The following is a 13,149-nucleotide window of genomic DNA, read 5'->3' on the forward strand; positions in this document are numbered from 1 at the left end:
TCGTCAATCTTTTCTTCATGTGGATTATGGATTTTTTTTATTTTTCCTTAATAATAAACAAAAACAACTCAACAAAAGAAAAATCATTCAAATAGAAATCTAAATGCTATGTACACTATACACATGTCCCTAGGGGCTCATATATGGATTTTGTCCCCATACTCCTCTGTAACACTACTATGAGGGCATATACTCTAAATTTTGTCAAAAAATTATCACAATAAAACGCAAAAATTCAATGCCTCTCACAAAACATTGCCCTCTAATAGTCATAATATTAGGTCCTCATTCAGAATGCCTCCCCCCTTCCTATTTGGAGTCATCCTTTACGACAGGGTATCGCAAAGGGTATGTGTTGTGCTTGGGCAATTAAAAGTTGTGCCTATGCAGGCCTTGTAATGTAGCCCTATTATGCATACACAGTCAATGCATGGAAAAGATTTATGTTGTGCAAGATGTGGGTATAAGCAATTTGCTTATTGGCATTTGTTGGCGAGGCTTCCTATTCTAAGTAATGTAATGGTCTTTGAAGCTCTTGTATCGTTGCTTGATTGAAGCGACTTGCTCTCTTCTAACTGTACTGTAATCATAGGAAGAATTGTAAGAATTCAAGCGGGACGGCGATGCACTGACAGCAGTTTTGTTGTTCTTCTTTGGGACCCATTTCTTTGCGATTATTGGTTGTTTTGTTGCTGACGCTCGTTTGGAAACCCATACTTGCCCGTGCTTCATTTGTGTTTGAAGAGACTTCTTTGGGATCCACCTTTTTGTTGTGTGAGTCGACAGTGGTCTTTGCTTCAGCCCTTGTACGCTTGGTTGGGGACGGGATTTAGGTTTTGAAAGTTGATATTGTGGTTGTTTTGGAATCCAAATGAATTCCTGACTTTTTTGTGCTTGAATCAACTTCCTTGGAGCCCAAACTTGAGTTGTGAAAGCTTGCAATTTTGTGATATTCTTACCCGTTAGTGCACGCTTTCCTTGTTTTTGTTTTGGTGTTGGATCTTGTGATTTGTCATTAGAGATCTTTGTCTTCTTGATCCATATCTGTTTTTGGCCGATCTGGCTTTTTGGTATCCAGATTTGTCGAGCTTTTTGGCTTTGACTTGTTGTCCTATTATTTTGACCTATCATGGTTGTTGCTGAAGGGGTTGGTGATAGTGATGGCCTGAGTTGATGATAGGGGATGTCGTAAGATTCATCACTACTATCACTACTATCCTCAGCAAGGTTGACTTCTTCTACTCTCCCTTGATTTTTTGGCTGGTAGTGGAAAGTTACTGTCTGTTTGCTCGTGGGTGGTAGTTTCTTGGAGGACTTTTCTAGCCCATTGATTAGAGCATTGTTAGCTCGTTGCTCTGGTCGTATTCCTCCTAGCTGAGTCTTTGCATCCTTATTAGGATCCATGTATGAGGATGCTTGTGGTGGCTGTGTCTTCACGGAGGAATTTGGAATCCACTTTTGATGCACTTTATTCGTGTAGCGATGACATTGATTCCTGGGTCGTTGATCTTCTTGAAGCTCGAAGTGTTCTACAGAGTCATAGAACTCGTCATCTTCTTCTTTTTTTGATTCTTCACATTTCTTTGTTTGCTCCTTATTTCGAGAGCTTGTTGATGTTTGGATCTCTTTGTTTTCCTGGATTACACTCACTGCAAAATAAGGAACGACATCATAGCCATTTTCATCGCAAAACTTTGTTGTGGGAGCATCCTCCACGGCGCACACGTCCAAAGTAGCAAAGATGTGTTCCCATCCAAAAGGCTCTAACTCTTCTTCAGGAAATGGTTCTCGGATATAGTCCCTATCCTCTATAACCCGCTCTAGGATACATTCCTCACGTTTCAAGCTACCACATTGTGAAGCTCCACACATCCACAAGTCTTTAGGCTTACCTAACCAAGCTGGAAGTTCTGATCCTGCTACTGTGGCGGAATCAAACTCCTCAACCGGTGTTCTCATCACATCCCTATAGCTATGGTCCCTCAAGTTTATCTTTGTTATGGTTTCCATATGTCTCAGGTATATATGGTCATAACCCCAACCTTGGACCATTTTCAATTGTCGCATGAATGGTCTTCCCAGAATGATGTCATAGTTGTTCTTCTTGCCAAAGTCAACAACAGCAAAAGTGTGTTCATATTCAATGCCACAAGAAGTAACAAGCACTTTTTCTAGCAGTCCTAGGGGCTTTTCCTTGTGTCCGTCTGCAAGCTGCAGGGTCATTCGTGTGGATATCAAGGCAGGTTTTCTCCATTTTTTCCAAACCTCTTTGGTTGCAATGGCCATGCCAGCTCCACTGTCAAGGATTTCCATGGTTTTTACATTATTGAATTCCATAGGAAGGGTGGTGTTTCCATCTTCTCCCTCGTAATACTCGCCTACCTTGTTTAATGGCACTGGCCTAGTATTTAGTTGAGGCATTTCAAGCTCTTTGATGCCTTCCTCGATTTGAGTCATTGGGGTTTTTACACCAAATTTCTCTAGACATTTACCCATATTATCCCAAATGTTTGGTCTTATTCTGAGCATCTCGGCTAACATTATTGTACAGGTGACTGGGGTAGATAGGATATCTACTAGTTCCTTTGAATCGATGGCCTTGTTGGGAGACAGCCTCTGTGATGGGACTGCAACCACATCTGACTTGGTTTCGTACTCTCCCATGTAGGACGGTAGTGTTCTTAGCGAATGGGGTTGACTATCCATAGATTGTACAGATCCTTTGTCGCCCCAATACGATCGCACATCTAGATTCATTTGAGATCCAGTCTCAAATTCCTCTATTGGTGGTAGAAACACTCCTCGTTCATCACCAGTCTTGTCTACTCGTCTTCTTAGGTCATCGGCTTCATTGGCCTCTCTGACTTGTTTCCACAATTCCTGAAGACCATCTATCTCTTTACAATCCTCAGGTATAGCTTGGTGAAATCCCTCGGAAGAGTTATCCGTGGTATTCAGTACTATCCTTGGTTCTAATGTTGGGTCTTTGAGGTTTGGTATGTGCTCATGACTAGAATCTGGCTCTTTTAGTTTCTGGTTTGGTGGGATTACTTGTGTAGGCATGACACGGATCACATCCTCAGGTTTTGCAACTGGTGGTTCTAGTAAATCTTGGGCTATTTGAATCATTTTCTAGCACATTTCAAATTTTTGCTTTTCTAGTTTTGCATAGGGATATGTCATCCACCTATGTTCTTGGGTTTGGTTGTTTTTGAGCCTTTCATCATAGGCTTTCAAGAGGGCATCTAATGTCTCATTAACCTTCTCTACCAACATAGATCCTCCTGATCTAGCACTTCTCGGTTTCTCATCCGTGGATGGTTCTTCTAGAGGTTTAACCATCTGTGTAAGAGAAGGTGCCTCCTTTTCCTCGTGTTGTTTTATCTTCTCCTCAGCTTCGGTAAGCTTCTCAACTAGGGATTTTTGCTCTCGTTCCCTGCGTGCTTTCATCCTAGTCTTTCTAGCTTTTCAACTATTTTGTTTGCTCTTGGTTTTCTGACTAGGTGCGTCTGTCTTTGGTCCATCGTCTATCTTTGGACTCATCTCACTTTCCGTGTTCTTTGTCTCTGGATTCTCATCAGCTTTCTTTTGAGCTTGTGCTCTCATAACCACTTGAATTGGTACGACATTTTCATTTTCTGAGCTACTAGGTAACTGAACAATCCCTGATACAATTGTCGTGATTTTCCTGATCTGGTTTGGGTTTTTTGGGCAATTGGGGATCAAGTGAGTGATGCCACACTCAAGACAATAGGCATTTACTTCAGTGATCTCCGTATGAGGACATTGTTTGACGACTTTTGTGACAATCTGTCTCTGGTTGAGGAGATTCTTTTAGCATTTCCTCGTGGCTATAAGCAAGATTTGACCTAGATAATCCGCTATTTGCAATGAATCGCAATGTCCTTTCATCCATTTCATACCTTATTTCTTTTGATTGAAACCCAGGAGGTGGAGGTTGTACCGGCCTTACCACTCCATGTGTTTCTTTCACATTTTGTTGCTCCGAAGGGTAGTACTCACTTTGGTTGCTATACCACATTGTAGTTGGTACTGGCGTTGGTTTATTTGATGCTTCCATCTTGGCATGTATCTCATGTCGACTGGCATTCTAGCACCTGGCAGCGGAGGTTGTTGTCCTAAGACAAGCTGTGGCCTTAAAACTCCTACTGGTCTTGGCGCATTCTCCGTAATGTATCTAGGTGGAGTAGGTGCTTCTGGAACAGGTTGTACATACCTCTCCCTAGCATTTTCCATGCTATAATAGCATTCTTCTTGCGTATGGTTCTTCCATTTTCTCTCAATTTCACACCACTTCGGCTCTCCCGAATCAGACCTTACAAGAGAAATCAACCTCTTGACCAAGTCGTCGATAAGCTTTTCTTGATCAATAGGTGTCGTTGGCTTGGCAATGGACTCACTTATGTGTGAAACACTGTGCTAAGAGGATGTGTCGTCTCCTTGACTCTTTAAGTCCTTTTCTTTGTATGCCTCACAGTTATCCACTAGATAAAGAGCTTCTTTGATCAACTCGTTTAGCGTCATCCTCCTTATCATATGCAGATCCTTCTGAAGGCCCGCATTTCTCATTCCCTGGATAAAGATCAGCATCAGTCGTGCTTGCGTAGGTAATTCCGCTCTCAGACAGAGCTTAACATATCTCTTGAGCCGTAATGACGCTTTGCGTACTAATTCATTCTCTTTCTGTTTGAATCTATGGATTTGTGAGACCGTGTTGTGAGCAATGCCTTTTGGCGAGAATTCTTCAATAAACTCCTCAAACAGCTCATCTAGGGTCTCAAACTCCCATTTTTCCACCGAGTCGAACCATGTAGCTGCATCATCTTCTAGAGTCAATCCAAATCCCGCAAACTATGTCGCAAAATCTGAAACTTCCTCTACTCTAATCACTCTCTAAAATCCGTTACGTGATCTCTTGGATCTTTATCTCCGGAGTATTTTCTGTTTACCCATTTCTAGACTTGGGATGGTCTAACTCGTTGATTGTCTACAAGTCTAACCAGAGACTCTCCCAATCCTTCTCTCGTTATCGCTCTTGAAGGGAATCCTGGTGGCTCTCTTCTTGGAATTCCTATAGGAATTATCGTGTTTGGTGGAGGCATTTGTGGTCCTTCATTGACCAAATATCCACCTCTTTCTAGTACAGCCTGTGGATTTGTGCTTTCTACAACTCTGTATTCTCGTCCATACTTGTCGACAACTATAGATCTCCATTGACAGTCGACTCCATATGTGTAGACATATAAGAGCTTGTAATCCGTTATCTCTTCTAGGTATGGATCTGAGCACCTATAAAGATTGACCTCATTGTCATCAATGTATCTATATAGTCCTTCACTCTCATAACCAATCATCCAAACTCTCTCAACAAGATGGATCTTTATCAATTGCAAGTTTGGAAGATCCATTGTGGGAGGATATTCCTCTATCGTTGGGATCTCCAAGCTTGTGTAAGCTGCGTTTGAATCTAAGGTAGACATGATTTTTGGGCTTAAGAGCTATTGCTTGGTTCAAGTAGACTTAGTCCACTATGTTCAAGTTCTTTGGCTAGGAAAAAGTCGAAATTATGTCCAAAACCGCAACCGTTTCGTCACAATTCTCGCAAATTGTCGCTTTTAGACCCCTAACTTGCGGATGTATTTTGAGACCTCAAACGACGTTCTTTTTCAAAGTTGACCTAAATGGTTGCCATTGGCATACATTTAGTTCAAGTTTTGCTCTAAGTTATGTAGAGCCGCTCTCAGGCTACGTTTTGATATAAAAACTTTTCCGATCCGATACCGTTTGTGAAAGTTATGGCCAAAATAGTGAAATGCAGTTTAGACTGGTCAAAATGAGTCCAAATTCAATTTTAAAAGAAGATTTGGGATCTCTGTGACACTGTGAACACTCCTGTATGGTCAAAAGTACAGTTGGACCCTAAAACTAGCCTAGAGACATCCTACGCGTAGGATGTCTATATGCTCAGAATTTAACAAAAATTGGTCCAGAGACTCCCCTTAAGTCCAGCAACACAATGGTATGCTCAGAATTTCATTTGGACCTAAAAATGGCCTTGAGACATCCTACGCGTAGGATGTCTTTTTGCTTAGAATGACTTGAAATTTTCACCCCAGCTTCTCCTTGATGTGCTGATCAGAGTGGTGTGCTCATAGGTTGGTTTGGAGTCCTAAATCAAGCTAGAGACATCCTACGCGTAGGATGTCTAACTGCTCTGATTTTGTCCAAACTTGATCCCAAGATTCTCCTAGTGCTCAGCAACCCAATGGTATGCTCAAAATTGAATTTGGATGAATTTGGTCAAGATTTGGGTTGCATAAGCTTCTAGTGCACTCCAAGAGTAGGATGTCTGACAATTCTTGTCTTTGCTTGGTAAATAGCCAAACAAGGTCCAAATTCACTTTTGAAAAAAGTTATGGAATCCTTGAGACACTTAGAACCTCCCTATATGGCCAAAGTAGAATTTTGACCACTTTATGACCCTGGAGACATCCTACACGTAGGATGTCTTTTTGCTCTGTTTTAGCTCAAACTTTCACTGTAGCTTCCCCTTGATGTGCTAAGCTCACAGCTATTTTTACTTTTTGATTCTGACACCTATAGGTTGGTCAAATGATCAAGAATCTGTTTCAAAAGCCTGATGTCTGTCCTGATGAATTCCCAATTCAAATCAATTCCAAATTGGACCAAATTTGCCTAGGAGGCTTATCTAAGGCTATATAACACCCTGCTATGTCCACAGTTTGAATTTGGCCTCTAAATCATGCCTTAGACATCCTACACGTAGAATGTCTAACTGCTCAGAATTGCCCCACATTTAAACCACAGACTCTCCTTAAGGTGCTGATCATTGTGGTATGCTCAGAGGTTGATTTGGAGTGCTAAATCATGGTGAAAACATCCTACGTGTAGGATGTCTAAGTGCTTAGAATTGCCCCAAACTTGAGCCACAGCTTCCCCTTGATGTCAGCAACCCAATGCTATGCTTAGACTTGAATTTGGATGTCAAAAGACCCCAAAACTAGCTATTCTTGCCTTTTTCAGTAAAAAATGCTAAAGTCTGTTCAATCTTCTTTTTACTGACCCAAATGAGATGAAATTTATCATATGTACTCAATACAACATTTAGAACATGCCTTTGGAGTCATCCTATGGTTTGGTCTCAAAATTAGGCCTTGGACACAATTTGGGCAGGATGTCTGGCAGTTCTCGTCTTTTGGCTTTGATCTGTCAAAATTTGGTCAAATTTCCACTTTCCAGGTGAAAATAGGGTAAAACCTACCTTCTGAACACACTGGTCAACTCAGAATTTCAAAATTTCCACCATATCACTTTGTAGACATCCTACGCGTAGGATGTCTACTGCTGATTTTTTGAGACTGAAGTGTCCCTGATGCTTCCTTATGCTCTTAGCAAGTGCAAGTATGCTTCACAATTGCAAAAACATGCAAAAATCACTCAATTTAAGCCTTTTTTGAAATTTTATATTTTCTGACTCCGCCTTTTGGCTTTTGGTCAACAAAAATAGGGAAAAACACCAAAGTCAACATGTTACTAGGGTAAAACCTACCCTCTGAACCCACTGGTGCAGTCAAAATGTTCAAATTTGGTCTCCAGAACCCCCTTGAGACATCCTATGCGTCGGATGTCTATGTTTACAGAATTGCACGTTTTCTTCACAGAACCCTTGCAAATGCTCTTTTATATGCACAGCATCAGTGAGTCATACAAAAATATCCACAAAAGCTTGTTTAATGCATTTTTACCCTCAAAAGCACAGTTTTCCGTGATTTCAAATGCAATCAAGCACTTTAGCAAGTAATTCAATGATGAATAGCTCTATATCAGAATCGGATCACTTACCTAAAGCTACTCCTACAAATCATATGGGGTTTTGCATCTATGAGTAGAAAAACGCTTCACTGCCACACACGGACTAGTAAACGCTTTTACTACCTCACAAATCACTCAACCACCAACAACTACTCTAATCCACAGATCCTAACTAAACATATCTAGTCGCAGACCCTCGGTAAGACACACGCTTCCTGGCTATCCACTTGATCGCGGAATATCCTCTTCCGGATCCACTTAAGAAAAACGCTTTCTTTAGCCGAAACTAAATCAAGCAACTATCACACGAGTGTTAGTAGGAAACCTACTTAGGTCCTTGTGTCCCCGACAGCGGCGCCAATGTTGGAAGAGCGACTCACACACCCATGAAGTGCATGCAAACACTACCTAGATCAACATAATGTCAATCGAGGACACAGATGACACGATAGGCACACGGAGGAAATCTCTTTAGCTTGTCAGGCTGAGACCATCCTACACATACAACACTCTGGAAGGCCAACTATACCACAATCAAGAACCTCACTGCCCTCAACTACACCACCTAACCACATACACACATACGGAAGGTAACTCACCTAATCATGCCACATTCGTACGAAACCTAAGGAGCACCATCCCCTCACTAGGATACACCTGTCCCTAAGCTTCTACACTCAAAACCCTCACTCTAAACCCATCTGCGGAAAATGCGTAGGATGACAGAGCAGAATTTTGAAAGTGCACAAAACTGAAATTTATGAGTACATATGCGTAGCTTATGTCGCCACGATTCTATAGACTACTAACACGCAAAAAACGGACATCGTTTGATACACTTACGGCCACAAATAGCTCGTAGATATGTTGGCGTGTGCGCTTCGTCTCGCGTGGAATGCTTGGCGTTGTCGCGTAGCTCTCCTCGAGCCTACAGCAATGGTGCAGTCGGATCTCTAATGTGTTGAGCGAGCCGGGGGTATCGAGAGGATAAAGCTCACGCTCACTCTCTTTCTCTCTCACACACAGTAGACGGCAGCGCTAAAGTTTGGATTATGATAAAAGTCTTTTTACAAAATGACCTAGGTACTTTATATACTAAGGCTACCTTAGGTTTAACCAAAAATGGGGTTGAAAGTTTCAAATGGCTTTGTATTTACAATCTAGAAGTGCCATTGCACCCCGGCTTCTGAAACTAGAATAACTACTCATTACAAATGACGTTTATAGCCATAATCCGCAGCATTTCATAACTCGCAAAAGATAATACTTTGGTACGAAACTTGAGTTATGTTGTGTTGTTGACCCAGCGGTCAACAACACCCTCCACCCCATGGGAACCACTTCTCTCTCTCTCTCTCTCTCTCTCTCTCTCTCTCTCTCTCTCTCTCTCAACTGTTTTTCACCTAGTAGACAACAGTTCACTCTTTTGATCATAACTTCTTCATGCGAACTTCGATTTGGGTGATCTATAGCCTCAATTGAAGAGAATGACACCCTATATGCATTGATATAAAGACAAAAAAATTCAAAGTTATGGAAGGCATTTCTATAGCAACATTTTTGAAGTGAACATGTTCAAAAAAGTTGACTCTCATCTCTTATTTTACGTACATTGTCTTCCGGCACTCGCAAGGGATCTTCTTCTTCAACGAGGTCCACAACCATTGTAGAAAATGATCTAAAATCTCCTAAGTGTGAAGATAGCAACATAACCACTCAACCAATGACATCGAAAACCATGATCATGGTATGCTTGGTATTGTTGCAACAAACCGTAAACAAACAAGGTGAATACTTATGGGCACTTGCAATGGAGAATGGCACGCTAAGGGTTCTTGTGGTTGAGAATGATAATCTCAAGGGGACACTTGAGATGGAAAAAACACGTTTGATGCAACTTGAAGAGGAAGTTAAGGAATATAAATTCTCTCTTGTGGACTTGAATGCTTTCAAGGATCGCATGAGCAAAGTAGAGCATGCCATGTATTGAAAGAGGAGAAATTTGACACCATGAGCCGAGATATATGCGACATGAAAAATGTATGCAAAAACAAGTCTTGGGCTGATGTATGTGGTAGCAATGTGGTTCCTAATTCCTTCCTCATGCAAGCTATGGCTCAAACAAATAATTTTGAGAATGTGGATGTTCCAAGAACATTATTATTTGTGGAATTCTCAAAGAGAAGTTAGAGACGCCTCCTTCTCTTGCCATTGTTATCAAAGATTTTTTCAAAACCCACTTTGGCATGTCCAGAGTTATGGTCTATGGAGCACATAGAGTGGGTAAGCAAGGAGCTCCTCGCTCGAGAGAATGGCCAATTGTATGCACCACGCCAAGTGAGACCAAACAAAAGATTATCCTTGATAATAATTGGATCTATTTGAGGGATACAAAATGTTTTGTATGTGAAGATCGTACTATTAAGCAACAAACTATGCGTTGCAAGGCATATGAGGAAAAGAATAAGGAAAACAAGGAGATCTCTTATGAAGAAAATGTGCCTCCCCTTAAGCAAATAGGGATACACGACCTATGAGGCCGAGTTAAAATTGAAAATATTCTTTTGGAATTGTAATGGATACCCATGGAATGTGGGGGTTGGCATTGATGAACTAACAATCAAAGCCGATGTTGTATTTCTTGTTGAAACTTAGGAACATGATACACAAAGGATTAACAGCTTGGAGGATTACAATGTACATTCATTGATGTGGTCAAAGAATATCAAGCAACAAAGAGGGCAAGGAGGGGTAGCATGTATGGTTAAGAAAGGATTGGAAGACTTTGTATCAATTGTGAAAGATGACAAGTAAAAATGATACACGAAGGATTAACAGCTTGGAGGATTACAATGTACATTCATTGATGTGGTCAAAGAATATCAAGCAACAAAGAGGGCAAGGAGGGGTAGCATGTATGGTTAAGAAAGGATTGGAAGACTTTGTATCAATTGTGAAAGATGACAAGTAAAAATGCTATGTAGGGCTGAAAATTATGACACCAAAAAGAGCACACATTTTTGAAGCCGGTTTCTACATTCTTCATCATGATTCCCACTTTTATTCTTGCATGGATAGAGATCAAAAACTTTTTGATTTAGAAGAGGACATTGCTTATTTCAAAGGTGAAGGTAATGTTATTGTATTTGGGGATATGAATGCTTGCACAAAAACATTACAACATGATACTCAAAAATTTAATATGCCATACATTTCAATAGAGTTGGAGAAAGTTCACTTGTATGATTATACTTCAATGGATGAAAAAGAGCTGAATCACTATGGAAAGTTACTTTTTCACATGTGTAATAGCACGCATATGCTCATTGCCAATGGTGTATCTTTGTGGAGTGGAAAAAATGGCTTTACTTGTAGAAAACATAATATAGATAGTGTGATTGACTATATGGTACTCTTCTCCAAAGACATCATGTATCACATAAAGAGTTTTATGTTTGGCCAATGGACCTCGAAATCAGACCATCGGACCTTATGTATTGACCTTGCATGTGAAGAAGCAACTAAGCATGATAACCTTAGCCAAAGGGAAGAGAAGGTATCACTATGTATGGGTTTCAAACGGGCACTAACTTTGTACATTAAAATGGCTAAGCAAAAGTTACGGATGACAAAGTTTCAATATGACGCACCATTGGAAACTAAATGGGAAGCTTTCAAGAAAGTTATTTGTTCTTGTGCCGAAGAATGCTTTGCCATAAAGCATCTCCATGGTATCAACAAAGATAGATCTCGCAAAAGGTGGTTTGATAAATAATGTCAAGATGCTTGAAAGTTCTTGATAAAGCTTGATGCAACTATGGACAAAGACAACTATCAAAGTCACTTGTATACATACAAGGCATTGATTCAAAAGAAGACAAGAAGATGGGAAGTAAAGCAACAACTTGACAAGAAGATGGGAAGTAAAGCAACAACTTTTTCAAGTCCAACAAAAGGCACATGCATATGGAAGATTTTGGAGAAACTTGAGGGACAAGTGGATTGAGAATTTTGGTAACTTGAGTCCTGTGGATATGTACACACATTGTAGGCAATTATATTTGCAACTAAATGCTGAAAAAATGTCATTTTATGGTTCACCCCATGTATGCCCTCTTTTTTTACTATGATGTATGTGGTGGGCTTGAAAAGTTGGCCACTCGCAAAGCGGGAGATCTTCAAGGTTTCAAGCTGGAGATGATCAAATGGATGGGAGATTTTACCCATGAGTGAATGTGTGATATATTCCACCTTGCACTTCAACATGGTATGCCTTATGATTGGTGTACTAATTCGGTCAAGCCTTTGCAGCTACCGGACTATAATGATTGGATCTCTTACAGCAAAGTTGTTTGGGTGCATAATGGAAATGAAGTTGAGTGATTGGGTTGAAGAGAATGACAAGCGTGCAAAAGGACAAGCGGGTTTTTGTCAATGCCATAGCACCATTGATTATCTTGTCACTCTTTGTGTTCTCATGGACGAAACTCGGTTGAAAGGAAGGCAATGTTAATTGTGTCAACGTCAGTTAACAAAAGCTGCTAAAAATATCAAAGATGTATAAATGCACATCAAGGATAAATACAAAGAAGCAGTAATAATGATTGAAGTTACACATTTTTCACATTTTCCAAAATGGTCATGTATTGTAAATTCCCGATTTATTTCAAGCCATTGTAATATTTTTAATGTGTTATGGGCTCAATGGGCGTTCCAAACTGTAAAGAACAGGTCAGTTAGTGTGCCTAGGTTGTAGATCTAGTAAGTGGTGGAGCCCTAAAGACCTTGGACGCCCGGCCATTGCATATTTTACCCTAGGTATATAAAGCAGTGTGTAAAAGAAATTAGGGTTCTCAAGCTCATTTTTTGAGGCCACTCTTTGATGAGAGCTCTTGAGGTGTGTGGCTATGGAGTCCTTGAGCTTCTCGTGACTTGATTAACACTAATCAATGCTTAATTCTCTTTCACTATGCCTCTCTCATACTTCTTTTGATTGCTAATTATGCATTGATTAGCTAGATTGTAACTAATTAGTGGTTGATCTCTCTCTAATCTTGTGTGCCTTCCCTCTTTTGCTTGTGTGTGCATGTAGGTGTAGGTTTGATTGGAGTGTGGTGCTCGATAGATCTATGTGTGTATGCTTGTGATTAGTGTGTTGCATGATAGGATTAGTGTTGTGCATCTTGCAATCGTTAGTGTGTGTGATTGGGTTGATTTGAGGTGAAGGGAAGTGGATGTGGAGATTGCCAATCATTGTGGCTTAGCTCCTCCATGGGCCAAGAAGCTCAGCTCATA

This window comes from Adiantum capillus-veneris, chromosome 3, assembly GCF_014529385.1.
Source record: "Adiantum capillus-veneris isolate H3 chromosome 3, ASM1452938v2, whole genome shotgun sequence".
NCBI lineage: Eukaryota > Viridiplantae > Streptophyta > Polypodiopsida > Polypodiales > Pteridaceae > Adiantum > Adiantum capillus-veneris.